Source organism: Catharus ustulatus, chromosome 13, assembly GCF_009819885.2.
Source record: "Catharus ustulatus isolate bCatUst1 chromosome 13, bCatUst1.pri.v2, whole genome shotgun sequence".
In the NCBI taxonomy this organism is placed as follows: Eukaryota; Metazoa; Chordata; class Aves; order Passeriformes; family Turdidae; genus Catharus; species Catharus ustulatus.
Genome location: NC_046233.1, coordinates 3,173,082 through 3,190,121, shown reverse-complemented (window position 1 = coordinate 3,190,121; position 17,040 = coordinate 3,173,082). Strand labels below are relative to the sequence as shown.

The window sequence follows — 17,040 nt, the reverse complement described above, 5'->3', positions numbered from 1 at the left end:
GGGTCACCTGCAGCAATTTGTCAGCAGTTCCCTCTTCATCAAAAATTTAGAGCCTGCTGAATTTCCAATGATGCTACAGCCCGCGGTAAAACCGTCTACCTCAAATATTTATTTTTTTTTAGCAGAATGTGCTGTTCTCTCTCATATCTCTACTCAAAATCACAGGATAGGACAAGATGCTATGCCTGAGATGGGCTTCAAATCCCAGGAAGTGAAATTTAAGCAGATCCTGAACTGAGGCATCCAAGCAGCAAAGTGACAACAGGCCAGCAAGCACTTGAATAAATAGAACAAAAAATCCAGCACAAACCTGAAGCCTGTCCCCAACTCCCTCCCAACACAAAGATTTAAAACAAATTAAAAATGAAATGACAAAACCCAACCACAGACAGCCCATTAAACACCACAAAACAGCGACATAGACACTCCACTTCAAAAGTGCTGACAACATTACTCTGCAACTTAAAAGGATGTAAAACTCAACTCAAAAATACTCCCAACATCCAAATGCACCAAAATTTACATCAGCAGGGCCCTGTGTTTAACTTCTCCCAAGAAGTTACTTTGATTTTCAGGGCTCCCTGTTGTTGCTTTTAGTCCCAAAAATCCTCATCAAAATGAGCACTGCAGCCTCACTACAGGAGAGACTCAAACTCCATCAGAGCAGACACAAACAACATTTCCAACCCACTAAACTCCCCTTACACTGACAATTTAAACTGCAATATATGAGAAAAATCATTCTGTGCTGAATGCCTTTAGAGCTGACAAATTAAACAGTCAGACACTCTGGGATTGAAAAACTCCAGAGACTTTTTAGGTTAAACAGTAAAATGTGTTGCTGCCTACACACCTGTGCACATGTATTTACAGAGAGATATTGATATATTTATGTATCAGTCTAATAATGTATACTAAAGAGAGAATGGCAGAAAAACCTCCTCCTTCTCACCCTCTCTTTCCTCCTTCCAAGTCTCATTAATGCCCAAATGTCTGTAAGAAAATTTATTCCATTTAAATGGCATTTTTGTCTTATGACCAACCCAATACAGGAAGAAACTCCCTGTACATCACCACATCTTTAAAACACCCAATCCAACCTTAAAACATGACCTGTGCACTGCACTAGCCAGGAATTTCCCAAAAAAAAGCAGTACAGATACTTCTTTGTCCCAACAGAAATTAAAAAGAATTCCTAAGAGATGTGAGGATGAGAACCTGCACCTCTCCCCCCTAGATGCCACCACAGCCCTGGGGCAGCACAAAGCTCTGGCCTTAATTTGGCTTTTCAATGGAAAAAACCTCCAAGATTGCAGATTTTAAACTCTTTAATAATGCATTTCAATGCAGACTTTTCTGGCCAATTTACTGGGAGCAGACAGGACAGCATTTCCCCACTGCCCTGCAGATGTCTGATGGCTGGGCTGGTTTTATTTGGGTTTTTTTAACATTAGAGAGTCTGATCCATCAAAAACTCAAACAAATAAATGTATTGCATGACACAAAGGCAGATGATTGTCCTCCAAATGGGTCTTACACACAGTGTGAATTTGATGTTTTATTATTATATTACTTCCTGACCAACATCAGTGAAACCCCCAGACCAAAGCTGACATAAAATTGATGCTCCAGCATCATATTTGTTTACAGCCCAACATGCAATAGGTAAGGAGATGTTTTATCTCTGTTTAACCACAAAAGAACAATTAATTCCCAAGAAGTAATAAAACAAGAGAGACAAATGGGAAAGATGCTTCAAGCAGGGAAGCAAACAAGAGGAATAAAGGAAAAAATGTGACATTTTTATTCATTATACAGCTTTGCCAGCTTTTTCTTCTTCTTTTCAAACATATATATATATGGGAATGGAGGAGCTTGATAGAAATACTCACCAATTTCAGCAAGGAACTGAGCTTTGGGAGATATGGCCACAGGTACCCTTAATCCATCCTGTCTGTGATTATCTCCCTCCAAGTCACATGCAGGAAAATAATCCCCAGCAGCATAGAGCACTGATGTGAAAGGAAAGAAAAGCTCAAAGTCACAGCTGAATGCTTAGAGCTGAACCCATTTCAGCAATTTTTTTTTCCCTCTTCTACTTCTTACTTGAGACCAAGGCAGCTTAATCTGCATTGATGTCTATGAAGTTTCACTTGAAAAGTTCTTCAGTCTGAGAGAGTTTCCTCTCTTATGAATAGGAATAAAATGCTCAAATATTTTTTTTCTGAAAAAGTTTCTTTTCTTTTTCACAAAGGAAACTATGAGACATTGCCTGAGAACTTGAATACTGCATTTCAGCCACATTTCAAACCAGTAGCACAGATATTAATCAAAAAATGAGATTGTGAGAGAAAAAAACAGCCAACCAGGAGGCAGAACAAAACCCACAGGAGACCATGAGAAAATCATTAGAGATCTTCAGGGGATGAGTTTGGCTGATTTGTGTGCACATGACAGGGGAGCAAGAGAATCAACCCATTTTATGGTTATTATTGATAACATGGAAGATATTATTTTCAACTATTATTTTCATTTTAACAAACACTTCACCACCTCCTCCCACTCCTTACTTTCTCTGGGTTTTGCTGCCCACATCCCTGCTCCCCTTCATTAATCTACTTAATCCCAGCATTAGTTTAGATACACATTTGCTTCATTAACTCACTGCTGGAGGAGACCAGTACCCAGACCCCTGTGATAGAAAGAAAAGTTCATCTCACTTTTGTGAGATATTATAGTTATTATTATTTGGGTATCTTTGGTCCTTGTGTCTTCAGGAAAATGAGTCTCAGCCTAAAGACCATAATTTGGAAAAAGCAGAAATTAGAGTTTAAATTCCACTGAGTTTTCTTCCACTGACACTGAAAGATGAATGTTACAGCCCATCCCAAGATTAATGCATACAAATATGGATGATCCACCAAACGTAGCAAAAAAGAACCACATTGTTTAGCCAAACAACTGTGGAACACCTCTTTTATCTTTCCTATGTAATGAGGCCTCACTTTCAGGGAGGAAAAAAAACCAACCAAGTATTTAAATTGCTTAACAAGATCTCTTTAAATATCAGTACAAGGTTAGATGTGATAAAGACTCCACTGGTTTTAGCTAGGCAAAAAACAAAAAAAACAAAAAAAAACAAAAAAAAAAAAACAACCACCAAAAACCCAAACAAAACTGGAAGGAGCAGAGAACTACACTGAGATAACATTCAGTGGTGATGAACCTAAAGAATTAAAAAAATCAATTTCTTGACTTAGGAACTAAATTCAAATTAGGGAATCTCTGTCTGACAAAGGTCTGAAAAACATGGAAGGAAAAGAAGATGGGGAGAGAGGTTAATTGGTCTGTAAAGTATTGAAAGTACCAAGATACAAAATGCCCTGGCAGGAAGATAAATCTGCAGAGACAGCCCATGGAGGAGATGGAGAGACAAGCACAAATTTACATTTGAGGTTCAGGAGCTTCACTTCATAGAGATGGTAATACTGTTGTGAGGTTAATTATGGCACCAAAGTGAGTTTGGGGTACAAAGTCACTCTGGGAGCTTTACTAACCAAATATCACCTTCCTTCAGAGAGTGACAGTTCTCTTGCACCATGTCTAAGAGGAAGGCAGCAAGCCCCAGGCCTGAGAAGATGCTGGTTTTAACTCCAGATCTCCAAGGTTCACTTCATGTCTGAATGCACCTGGCGTTGCTCTCACCATGAATCGTGTACTGCAGACCAAGAGAAAGTGCTTTGCCAGGAATGACCTCAAACTAAATTCATAATTCTTTAAAAACCAATAAACCCACTGAAGCAGAGAGCTCAGCCCTTCTGCAGTGGGCTACAGGCACACAAAGCTGCTTTATTCCCTTTAGCAGGACCCACTAGCACCTTGATTTAAAGCAGAGTGGGAACTGTTGATTGGTTTAACAGCAGCTCTGTGTTCTGAGCCATGGAAGGAAGGAGAGGCCAGAAGACACCAGAGGTGCTTTAAAAACACAGATTAGAAATGAGCTACAGAAATTTAATCCACCACTAAACCTGCATTTTTCTGTGTCCTACCTCATAGTTCTTCCTAAACCTCACAGATCTAGGGGCAGCATCCCTTAACCCTTCCCAGATGTTCCCAGAGAACTCCAGATGTTCTGCATTTCATTTTTCTGGAGTTACCATCATCAGGAGGAAAGATCCTCTCTGAAGAATGGCTATTTGTGCACGTCAACACAATATATTGGATGGGTTCTCATCCTCCTCAAAAATTGTTCTAAGCTGAATATAGAATTTGAGCAGTCACATCTTTCTCACATGGCCTGAAAGAGGCTGCAGCTGCTAAAATATTTGGGACACCTCTGCATCCTTCAGTGTACAGGAGAGTGAAGGTGAAAATCAGAGCCTTGAAGAACACATTGTGCCTGGCTTGGAGTGATTCCATTAATGCAAGAACAAAGTATAAACTCATCTACAAAAAAAACCCTGCACAAGAGTACTTGAAGCTGCGCCTGAAATGTGTGTTTCAACTCATAAAAAAGAATTTTAATTCTACAAAGGCTTTTGGAGCCTTTAGGTTTTTTTTCATTTCTTTTTGACTAAGCAGACCATTAAATTCACCTGACCACAATGAATCAGAGAAGCAGGATTTTTCAAAGCCAAATATTAAGAGATTTTCAAGACTTGTTTCACTTTCCTATGATATTAATTGGATCTCCACATACTGGACATTGTGGAGAGGAAGAAGACAATGACAGAGCTTTTCTAGCTGATGATAAAGCCTTGCTGGGATTTTGTTTCTACCCCTTTTAATCAGAAAAGTCTCAGGTATTAAAACACACCCCAGTGAAACAAAAGGCTGGGGTTTTTTTAGAAATCCTCCACACAATGCAAAGAGAACTTGGTGAATTTATCAGAATAATGCATCCCTCAGGAAGGTTTGCAAGGAACCAGATAAATAAAAAATAAGTGTGCTCAGAACTGCACTTTGCTGCATCTGGAAGTGCCCAGGGCCAGGTTGGACATTGGGCTGGGATGGTGGAAGGAGTCCCTGCCATGGCAGGGATGAAATGACCCTTAAGGTCCCAGCCCAAACCATTCTGGGATTCTCTGGAAGTTTATTAGGAATTAAACTTTTCAAAAGGAAAAAGTAAATGGGTTTTCCATCAGTGCAACATTAACATTTCTTTTGTGAAAGTAAGAAAACCACACCAGCTCTGTGCTGCCATCCTTGCTCTTATCTCAACCCCTTTGCACAGGTGCCATTTAACCAGTTCAAATCCCTCTGCACAGGAATAAATCAATCTGAGAATGGAATGTCCATTACCACCTTTAATTAGGCTCATTGGACGAGCTGCTGAGCCTTCTGGAAAAGAAAAATGTGGATCATCTTTACCAATCTAGAATTAAAAGAAATTTGCATTAGAATTACAGGCACTTAACTGTCTGCAGCACTTATTCTGGGGAATAATGCACTTCAAATTTTTCTGAAAATACAAATGTGGAGGAACTGCTGATTCCTGTCTCCCTGCTGCAGGGAGCCAAGGGCTGGAAGAGGATGGCCTTTGTTACAATATTGTAAAGGAGCATCAGGACAGAGGAGATTTTTTTTTTATTCTGCTTGTTTTGCTAGGTTGACTGCAGGGAACAAAAAATGGCATTTTTATGTTCAGGGTGTTGTTGTACGCTCCAAATAAAAATTCCAAGCCTGGTTCTCTTAAAAATGTCACTCTGGACTATTTTCTGCTGGACAGAGAACACCCTCAGCCACTGAAGGTAAGTATGTCTATGTCATTAGGGATTTATAAGTTTGAGATATATATATATATATTTTCAGGCTGGAAACACCTACTGTGACAATGCCCAAGGTCCTCAAAAAGGCAGCAGGTACCAGGTGAGGAATTAAAGGGATTCAATAACCCAGATCAGAACTGATGCCTGTTCTCCATTAAGTAATCAAGAGTCCATCTCACAAGGAGAACAGACTGCAGAAAACTCCAGATTCAATCCCAAACCTCAGCACTGTTTTCTGTGTTTCACACATTTTACTGCTGTGTTTTCATTCTGCATCCACAGCTATGACAAGGTGTGGGACCTTTCTGTTCTTTCATGGTGACACAGAGGCACAAGCAGTTAACTATGCAAAAAATCTGTGATATCAGGATGTAATATCAAAATCTGTGATAACAAGATGTCCGGAGGCTGGAGGAGGAGAGAAAAAAGAGCCCAACAGGAGGAAGCACGAGGTGCTGGAGCTTTGCACCTTCCTTAAGCTGCTCAGCTCCAGATAAGGAGCTTATGCAACTTTCTAAACTCTGGAGAACATGCAGCAAGTGATGGCAAACAGTGCTCAGGTTCAGGTACACTTGGGACAGACACTTCAGGAGTCATCCTGCTCTCTGGCCAAGGAAAGAAGCAAAAAAGCCCAAGTCCCCTTTCCAAAAAAAAAAAAAAAAAAATCTGTCCAGGAAAAGTCAGTCACAGTTTAGTAGAGCAGATGAGTTAATGTTTGCTCTCCTTGCATGGCACAGTGAGCCCAGCTTGTGAGCCAGAGATTATTTCACATCTCTGAGTGGAGCCTGACTATGAAGAAGTTGCTTTCTGGGGGTACTTTTGAAAGCAGAGGAGCTTTAGAAAGGAATATAAACACTGCAGCCACTCCAGTCACCAGACACACCTACTGGGGGCTGTTCAGATTCTTCATCTGGAAATGAACCTGTAAATAAATCTATCAACCCACAATGGACTTTGCCAAGGGTATTTATGGGACAGCACAGGGACAAGGTCAAAGCCTCAAGGACTTAGAACAGGCTTGATTAAACTCCATCCAAGGAGCTGAATGAATAACAAACAGAGACACTCCAGTCCTCTTGGCAGCTGTTGAAGAAAGCGTGGAAAAAGCTTGGAGAAGTTCTTTCTTTCACCTCAGTGCCTTCTGGAGAGGCACCAAATGGCATCACCAGCACCTGCAGTGGTGTCACACTGCAGGTCAGGGCTCAGCAAACACCACAGCAGCTCCCAGGGCTGTGCTGCTGAAGAGGATGGGGCATTTCCCCATCAGGGTCCAACTTATTTCTGCTGTTCTGCAGGAGGACAGATCTGCAGAACAACCTTCCAGTCTCCAAAGGGCACTGATGAAATATTGGAACTTCCTAATTTTAGTGTGTGAACCACAGTTCTGTGGCAGGGAAGAACATGCTACAGAAAAAAAAAAAAAAAGCCAACAAAATCCACAATCTCTTATTCCAGGAGAAGAGGGCATGGAACTTCTTCATTTAACAGTCACTGAAGAACAGCACTGTTAGATGTAGCACCTCTTGTGTTTACATCTTCAGCTCAGTGAGGAAAAGAGATGCTCCAGGAGACTATAAAGTACAGCTCTTAAAGCATTAGACACACTGCTCTTTGCCAGGGCCATAGCAATCTTTATTTTCTCCAGCAATACAGCAGCAAAAATAGTCAATGTGAGATTCAAAATCAAATAGCTACAAAAATTATAGTGAGAAACTGAAAAACTGCAAGATCTATAAACAGATTAGGCTCCACAACCCAAAGGAAAACGACCATGTGTATGCAACCACTTCAAGAACTGCATCTGATTCCACAAACAGTTTGCCAGCCCTCTGCAAGGCTTCACTGCTTTTTCCACTGCAATTTCAACAGGATTCTTAAACCAGGAAAGATGTGGCACAGTGGAACAGTGATGTGTGAGAATGCAGCCCCTCAAAAACGGGTGGGAAGAGGAAAATAACTCAGGTTTACATTAATTTAGCTCCTTCTAGCATGAAAACTAACTCTTGCTTAGTCAAGAGTAGAAAAGTAAGTCCATGCCCAAGAATGGGAAAAGGTTACACATGAACAGATGCTGCTCCTCTCTTGTCTGGAAGGATGAAAACCCATTTAAGTGCATTTCCCCTGCAGGCAGGCAGTGATGGCACAGAGCTCCTGGGGGCTGTGAATGCAGCCCTGGGCTGAGACAGGTCCAGGTAAACTGGAATTCAACTCCAACACACAAAACTGAAGTTTTCAGCACCAATTTAGCCAGCCAACTTCTAGCACTTTCAGCAGGAAGACATCAGGGCAGGTAAATCGAGGTACATCTTCCTTCTTTTAGGAGCAATGAGGAGATCTTGAGTCTGAAACAACCAGATATTTTCTGTGGGGTGGAAAGCTCAATGTGCAAACAGATACAGCTTTTCATGCACCACTGACACACACACAAATGGAACAGCTCTGCAGCATCAACAAATCTTCATCCAAAGGAGGTGCACACTGCTAAAAACATGAATTTAAATGTTCAACTGATGCAGTTGAGGGACTACAAACCACAGAAACCTGGGGTCCTCTACTGATCTTAACAGTGGAAAAGAAAGCACCTGTGTCAGAGTAGATGCTAATGCTTCTTCATCCTGTTTCTCTAGAGAATTTGTTTTTTAAAAAGTGAAAAAAAGGGTCACTGTTATTATTTAATTGTCCAGCAGCTGCTCCTGGAGCACACAAACTTCAGAGGTAAAGAGGTGCTGGTGGTGCAGTGACCTGGCAGAAATGTTCCCAATTATACCCTGCTTTATAAATTACCCAGGCAAAGCAAACATGCATATACAGCCTTTTCTTTTTATTGTCGTTTACAACCTCCACCAACACACTGGGCTGAGATGTTAAATAAATAACCCAGGGTGCTGCAGAGAGCTCTCCTCCCACTCTGCTTTGCCCACACAACAACCTGCACCACACTCACAGCAGCAGGCACCAAAAATTTCCTGTTAAACAAAGAAAAAGCCATCACAGGAATGCTGATATTTCAGTCATGATGTGAAAACTGCACCACCCAGGACCACACCAAGGGCTATTACTTGATTTTTGTCAGATGCTGGAGCAGTTATCTCCCCAAAACCAGAGCCTGTTTTCATGGGTTTAGAAACCAACTATCCTCCAGCAGCAGGACAGATGGACAGGTGGGACAGACACATCCAGGTGACTGCACTGAGCTTGAAGAAGGCAGGATAAAATCAAAACATTTTGCACTATCCAGGGAAATAAACAGTGGTTTCTGCATCAGCCAGGATTTGCTGGTTTCTCCCTATAAAACCCTCCAGTAATAAGTCATTAGAACAGTGTTCTTCATCTTGCACATCCTACCAGGAATGCTGAGATGCCAACTTCAACAAATGGAATGTCTTCCAATGCAGAGATGCGTGATCCTTCTGCAAATGAACTATGAAAATCTGTATGCTTGCAAGCTAAACAGAATTTATCATTTACTGATCCACCCTGGATTGGATTAGACAGGAATTGCTCCTTATGTAGTCAAGCACTGCAGTACGCTGGAAATTACTGTCCTGACCTCAGCACAAGCTGAAGGGATGCTGGACATGCTTCACATTAAGCCAGACTGTGCAAAACCAGTTGATTTTCCCCACCAGTTTACTCCAATGAGAGGTTTACAGCCACAAACAGCTGTAATTTATTATATTTTACATTTCACAAAAGGCCTGAACGTGTTGAGCAGTAATACTCTTCAGAATTGTCAAGGCCTATTGAAGTGAAATATGCTTCCCACATCAGGAACATGGCACTGTGATTCCAGCAGTGCTAGAAAAGCAGTAGGATTTTTTTTTTTTTTTAGACTCAGTCACAAAAAAGAGGAATAGTGAGAGGAACGTTTTTAGAATAGTTAATACCAGGGTAGCTCATTACTCCTTACAATGTTGGTGGGAAAGGAATCTGGATATTACCATGAATTTTTAAAGAGGCTCAAACCACTGTTTCAGAGCTACAGTGAAATTCAAGAGTTCTCACTTCTTTGTTAAAATTGAATGTACAAGCAGGTCTTTCCTCAGCCATATATCTCAACACCAAAGGAACAGGACACAGGAATAGATCTATAGGAACAGATCTATAGGAATAGATCTATAGGAATAGATCTATAGGAATAGGTGGGAGACCTGCCCAGACCTGGTGCCCCTTGCAGTGCTGTGTCCATCACCCCTCACTCAGAACAGCTCTGGACTCCACAGCTCCCTTTGTGCACTACACAAGTGATTACTAGGCTTAAAAACTGCTTTATTTACTTTTCTTCATTTAAACCCAGCGTGGAGGGACTGATCTGTAAGAGCAGGAGCAGTGCAGCCATTCTGGGCTCGTTCTGCAAATAAACTGGGATCAGGAAAGCAGAGACAGCTCCTGCCACAGCCCTGCTCTGTCCCCAGCTGCTGAAATTCTGCATTTCAGGGAGCACAAGGCTCCCCAGGGTCTCAGGGAGATTGGTGGCACTGTCTGATAAGTCAAATTTCACTTGCACAAAGATTTCTTTCCAGGTCCTTCCTGCTCACACCTATTCACTCCTTGCCATCACAGTCAGTGCTTCCCCCTCAAGCTGCAGCTCAGAAATGCATTATTTGTATTTTCCAGCAACCCAGAACTGGTCTAGCAAAAAGAACCTCCCAGACAAGTCTGGTCATCCCTGCTTTTCTCTTCCTATTGCCACTCACTCCAAAGCCTACAGCCCACATCTCATTTTCTGGGAGCCCCCCACCCTGGCTGCTCTCCAGTCTGGATTTTAAACAATTCATCATTCAGTCAAACACAGATAAAGCTCCTCCTGTGTGCAATCAGGATTAAGAAAACACTGAAATACATGTCCAGGTTTCAAATCCTGGCTGTTTCCCTTAAATGAGCTTCTCCAGAAGAGCATGAGCTGCAGCTGGGATTGTCCAGGGCTGAGCACAACTTCAGTAGCTCCCACTGCTGCTTCCCCCAGCTGGAAGTGCAACACCTTTGCCAGTTAATTAATTATTCTTTACATTCATTAACAGATATATTTTTCAAGAGGAAATACCTGGATGTTGCAATTTGGGAAAAATTCCCACATCAGCTATGCCAAATCAAAGTCTTACTTATTTTAAGGATTATTATTATTATAGTCTATTACATTTAAAAAGTTAAACTTCAGAGGTATAAAACTAACTCTTTCAAAATAAAGCCAATGCTATAAACACTAATGACTTGAACTTTAATTGGCATTTTCTCAGACCAAATTTCGACACACAGAGTTTAACTTTACACTAATAAAATACCAACTCCTTTATTTCATCAGCTGCCCATCGCCTTCACTCTTCACTCCATCAAGAAGACTGAGAATCCATAAGATATGTGAACTCCTGCCACTTCCCCTCACTCTGTATTAAGTCTTTTCTTTGTATTAACACACTAAAAAAAAAATTAATCTATATACAGTAAATTTCAGCTGACTGTAGTCCAAGCTCAAAGGTTTTTTTCCCACTTTTGTTACCCCAGCAGTGCTCTCCTGGATACAGCAACTCTGACCTGGTTTTCATCTGTCTCAGTGGGCAAAAAAAACTGTGTGGCTTTTTGAGCTCTGAACCAGGAAAGTTTGGGCAACAATTCTAAACAGCTTCACTAAATCAAAGGTGGAGATGTTGGCACAGGAGGGAACTACAGCTCTTCCAGTTTCCTTTTTCTGCTTTCCAGTTGTTTTTCAATGGGATAATCACTGACTGAGCTATCCCTGGTTTGGCTGAGAAGGAAATTTCAGCTGTAGAGCTGCAAAACAAAACAAACAAATGAAAATAGCTGAAAAAAGAATTGCTGTCACTGCAGATATATTTTAAGGACAGCAGCAACAGAGCACCAAGGCAAGTCCATTTCCATGTTGTGGCACATTCAGTACTGAAAAACCAAACATTAAGTTCCTAAGCTCCTTCAGACAAAAGTTAATTTCAGAATATCCTGCCATTTAATCCATCTTGACATCACCCATACACAACAAGAGCAATGCTTGCATCACACAAGTCCCTGGAAAAAGTCATTTCTCACCACTTGTGTCTCCAGTAGTGCTCAGGGTGTGCATGCATCCCAGGGGACTCTCAGCCACTGCCCCCTGGTTTCCCACCATGAACTGGGAGGTTATGGATCTGACAGCACAAGACAGACCTAGCTCCAAGAAGGATAAAAAATTACTTTACAGATGAAAAAACTTCCCATTTTCCTCGATTTTCTAGCAAACCAAGACCAGACTTGTAATTATTTCTCAAGCTCAAAGTCAGGAGGGATGCTCACATGCAGCCCCAGTCATTCCTCATCACTAATAAGTTCCCTGTCCCTGCAGGCTTGCTGCTTCCTCAGACACTGCTCACACCACTGTGAATACACAAAAAATCCTGTTTGCAGACTGCAGTTAATCTGTGTCTTCTGGTATCAGAGTAAATCCTGACAATCACTTCCACACATATAAAACCACTGGCTTATGTCACTTGTAAGACTCAGCCTCTTCCAGGAAGAACAGTAAAAAGATTGAATCTATTTGCAGAAATCTCCCATTGCTGTATCACAACAACATTAAGATGTTCTTGTGGTATTTCAATGGGAAAATTCCCACAAGAAACACCACAAGAACATAAACATAAACAACATCAAAGACAGTGAGGCTAGCTCAGGAAAAACAAACAACAAAACCACCGCCCCTGCACAAGTGGTTGGAAACATTTGTTTGTGGGTGGAAACTCCAAGAGAAGCATTACAGGATAGTGACAGGGAAATATGGCATTGCTCCTTAGCTACAGTGACGTGATCTTTAGGAATTTAAAGAACAAGTTGTTTAGGTGGGTCCATGTATCACACCCAGCTCCAGGATCTGCAGGGTGTGCAGCTGGATGCACGCTCGGATTTCTGGACCAGACCCCAACTTAGCACTGGAGCTGAGTGAGTGACAGAGCTACAGGAGCTTGTCACCACCCCACAGCAGCTCCAAACCCCCCAAAAATCCAGTGCTTTAACTTCCTTAACGCAGAAAAAAACCAAGCTTCAGATCAGCTAGACAGCCCCTACCTGTTCTATTCACTGAGGTCCAACCCCAAAACCCACTCTGGAAAAACCCCACAGCCACTGCCACTGGCAGCTCACAGATCCTGTGCTCTGAGCAGCACCTCCCACTGCTTTATTCCCAGAAAACATCACTGCTTCCAGCTCCAAACCTGCAGCTCGTCCCTCCCCGGCAGTGCAGGGCAAGGCTAGCAGAGATGCAGGAGTACCAGGGATGCTGAGGGATGCTCAGGGATGCTGAGGGACGCTGAGGGACGCTGAGGGATGCTCAGGGACACTCAGGGATGCTCAGGGATGTTGAAGGATGCTGAGGGATGCTGAGGGATGCTCAGGGCTGCTCAGGGATGTTGAAGGATGCTGAGGGACGCTGAGGGACGGTGAGGGATGCTCAGGGATGCTCAGGGAAGCTGAGGGACACTGAGGGAAGCTGAGGGATGCTGAGGGATGCTGAGGGACACTGAGGGACACTGAGGGATGCTCAGGGATGCTCAGGGACGGTGAGGGATGCTCAGGGACACTCAGGGATGCTCAGGGATGTTGAAGGATGCTCAGGGATGCTGAGGGATGCTGAGGGAAACTGAGGGATGCTCAGGGATGCTCAGGGATGCTCAGGGATGCTGAGGGACGCTGAGGGACACTAAGGGATGCTCAGGGATGCTCAGGGATGCTTAGGGATGCTCAGGGATGCTCAGGGATGCTGAGGGATGCTGAGGGACACTAAGGGATGCTCAGGGACGCTGAGGGATGCTCAGGGACGCTGAGGGATCCTGAGGGCTGCTCAGGGATGCTCAGGGACACTGAGAGATGCTGAGGGATGCTGAGGGATGCTGAGGGATGCTCAGGGACGCTCAGGGATGCTCAGGGATGTTGAAGGATGCTCAGGGATGCTTAAGGATGCTGAGGGATGCTCAGGGATGCTGAGGGAGCAGGGAAGAGTGAGGCAGGACAGAGCTCTCAGCGCTCTGTGCCTTGAGCTGCAGCCCCAACACCAAATCAGCAGCATTTTGGCAAGAGTTAAACACCTCCACCAATCATTCCCCTAAACGCTTTCAGAAATACATCTGCCAGATTACTATGGGAAGTCTCTTGCATAATAAACAACTTTCTGGAACAATTCCACATGGGGTAGTAACACACTTTCAGTGCTTACAAGTTCAGTGATTTCCACTCCTGATTTCAGTATTTTGTTCATAATTTCCCATTTAACATTTAAAAAATGCATCACTGAGTGAGCCTGGCATGCAGCTGAAACTAGAATTCAAGTTTCTCTTGCAAAACAGAGCAGTGAATACTTTGGAGAGTTTCTTGTCCTTCTTAAGGTCTTGGTTTTGATTTTTGCACTCGCAATAAAAACACTGAGATTCTTTCCCCTCGTGTAAAGCACGCAGGATGAGGACAGCTATCAGTATTGATACATCAGTATTGATTCTGTGCGTGTGTCAATGGCACCACTAAGGTTATCCTGAGCACCCCGTTCGCACCCAAGGCTATTGCTTGAACGATCCCCATCAGGAGGAACGCGCTGATCTCCCTCCCCGACAAAACGATGGATTTGGGTTCATCACAGCCACTGAATTGGCAAATCCCCGTGCTGGGGACACCGGCAGCTCGCACCCACGGTATGAGCCATGAAGTTGCGGGAGAGGAGGGTTCGAGAAGGAGCAGCAGAGCGGCTGAGGCTGCTGCAGGGAGCGGAGCAGGGCTGTGCCGAGCCGGGCCGTGCCGAGCCGGGCTGTGCCGAGCAGGGCTGTGCCGAGCCGGGCTGTGCCGAGCCGGGCTGTGCCGAGCAGGGCTGTACCGAGCCGGGCTGTGCCGAGCCGGGCTGTGCCGAGCAGGGCTGTGCCGAGCCGGGCTGTGCCGAGCAGGGCTGTGCCGAGTCGGGCTGTGCCGAGCCGGGCTGTGCCGAGCCGGGCTGTGCCGAGCACCGAGCCACCGCCGGCACTTGGTGGCCAGCTCGCCCTGCTCTGTCCGGGCTCACGGCAAAGTTCCGCGATCGCCAGGACTCGGGCAAAGCCGGGGGACGTGCGGAAAGAGCCAAATTCTCATTCGAGAGGAGAAGGGAAAAGCTTTTCCAGGAGCGTTCGCTGGCGAGGTTGAATAACCAACACTCCGGATCGCCACCGGAGCTGGGGCGAGCTCCGAACGTGCCCTCTCGCATTTCACACCATCAGCAGCTCATTAAAATCAAAGCCAGAGCTGCCCAGCTTTGCAACATGAGCAACTCCGGACTCAGAGCAATTCTGGGGGGTAAAAAGCCCGAACCCCGTGTGAACGCTCCGACCGCAGCAGCTCCGGCACCGCATCCCCAGCGCTCGGGGGAGCCCCGGGCTCCCGGACAGGGGGAGTGGGGGCACAGCAGCTCCTGCAGGCAGGAGAGGAGCCTGGCACATGCCACCAGCGAGCATCACCCAGGCGGGCAGCGACACGGAGCAGCGCTGCATCCCCGAATCCGGCACGGACCCTCCCGCTGCCCCAGCCCGGCTCCATCCTCCGTGTCCCCACAGCCCGGCTCCATCCTCCGTGTCCCCACAGCCCGGCTCCATCCTCCGTGTCCCCCCAGCCCCGCTCCATCCTCCGTGTCCCCACAGCCCGGCTCCATCCTCCGTGTTTCCCCAGCTCGGTTCCATCCTCTGCATCCCCGCTCCCCAGCCCGGCTGCCCCGCTCCATCCCCCGAGGGATGCGGGGGGCTCGGCGCTCTCCTCTCAGCCGCTGCCCAACTTTGTTGCCCGAAGTTGCCCACCTGCAGCCGAGCCTCCCCAGCCGCCGCAGCGCTGCCGATCCCCGCGGAGCCAGCGCTGTGATCCTGCGGCTCCCGGCGCCTCTTCTGGAGCGGCGCTGGCCGCGCTCCCGGCGGCGGGGCGGGCTCGGCGCGATCTCCCGCCCACCGCTCCTCACAGCTCCGGGGCTGTACAGCCCTCCCAGCCCGGTCCAGACCTGCCCAGCCCTGCCCAGCCCTGCCCAGCCCTGCCCAGCCCTGCCCAGCCCGGTACAGCCCTGCCCAGCCCTGCCCAGCTCGGTACAGCCCGGTACAGCCCTGCCCAGCCCTGCCCAGCCCTGCCCAGCCCGGTACAGCCCTGCCCAGCCCTGCCCAGCCCTGCCCAGCCCTGCCCAGCCCTGCCCAGCTCGGTACAGCCCGGTACAGCCCAGCCCAGCCCTCCCAGCCCAGCCCAGCCCAGCCCAGCCCTGCCCAGCCCGGTACAGCCCTGCCCTGCCCTGTCCTGCCCTGCCCAGCCCTGCCCAGCCCTCCCAGCCCTCCCAGCCCTGCCCAGCCCTGCCCAGCCCCTCGCCCCCAGCCCTGCCCGCCGGGGATGCTCCGCTCCCGCAGAGCCGCGCTGCTCCCGCCCGCTCCCGGGGTGGATGCGCTGCTGTGTGCGGAAAGTTGAGTGCCATGGCTTAAATCAAAACTCCATCTCTCTGCTGGGCTGACAGCCCAGGGAAAGAGTCAGGTTCAGTAGGGGGCTGGATGGAGCTTTTATTGGATCTGGCTCCGGCTGATCACGGCGTTAGAGATGTGTGGTGTAATTAAGGCTGAGCAGAATTCCTTTAAGTCCTTTTTTCCCCCTTTTCTTTCCTGTAGCAGGTAGTACTAAATTTCCTGAAACCTGTATTAATCTTTCAGCATCCCAAAGCACAGTGAATGTGTTATAATAATAAAGTGTGCATTAGCTCCCTGTGCCAAAGTTGGAGTCGAATTTTGCCAGGAGTGATGAGTCAATCACAGCACCACGGAATGGTTTGGGATGAAAAGGGACCTTAAAGCCCATCCAGTGCCACCCATCCATGGCAGGGACACCTCCCACTGTCCCAGGTGCTCCAGCCCCAATGTCCAACCTGGTCTTGGGTATTCCAGGGATCCAGGGGCAGCCACAGCCCTGCCCACCCTGCCAAGGAACAATTCCTGCCCAAAATCCCATCCAAACCCACTCTCTGTCAGTTTGAAGCCATTCCCTGTGTCCTGTCCCTCCATCCCTTCTCAATTCTCTCTCTCCATCTTTCCTGTGTCCCTTTCCAGGCCACCCTGAGCTCAGCCCAAAGCTTCTCCTGTGCAGGTGAACAATGCCAGCTGTGCCAGCCTTTCCTCCCAGCAGAGCTGCTCCATCCTCTGCTCACCCTGGAGCCTCCTCTGGGCTCTCTGCAGCAGCTCCAGCTCCCTCCTGTGCTGGGACCTTCCCAGAAGGGAGAAAGGACTTGCTGGCTGTCCTTTTGTGCAGAGGAGCTCTGGAC

General features: G+C 46.3%; 1 protein-coding gene across 2 annotated transcripts in view; it reads right to left on the bottom strand.

Annotated features, from left to right (window-relative positions):
- LOC117002490 (contactin-3-like) overlaps nucleotides 1–15,671 on the bottom strand; it is a 98,935-nt gene extending 83,264 nt beyond the window's left edge. The window contains exons 1-2 of one of the 2 annotated variants that reach the window (XM_033071656.1): nucleotides 15,557–15,671; nucleotides 1,893–2,012 (exon numbers count right to left, since the gene is read on the bottom strand). The gene's annotated coding sequence lies outside the window, so the exon portion shown is untranslated. The remainder of the gene's footprint in view (nucleotides 1–1,892; nucleotides 2,013–15,556) is intronic. The other variant, XM_033071657.1, reaches the window with a different exon arrangement.
- Between the last annotated feature and the right edge of the window lie 1,369 nt (nucleotides 15,672–17,040).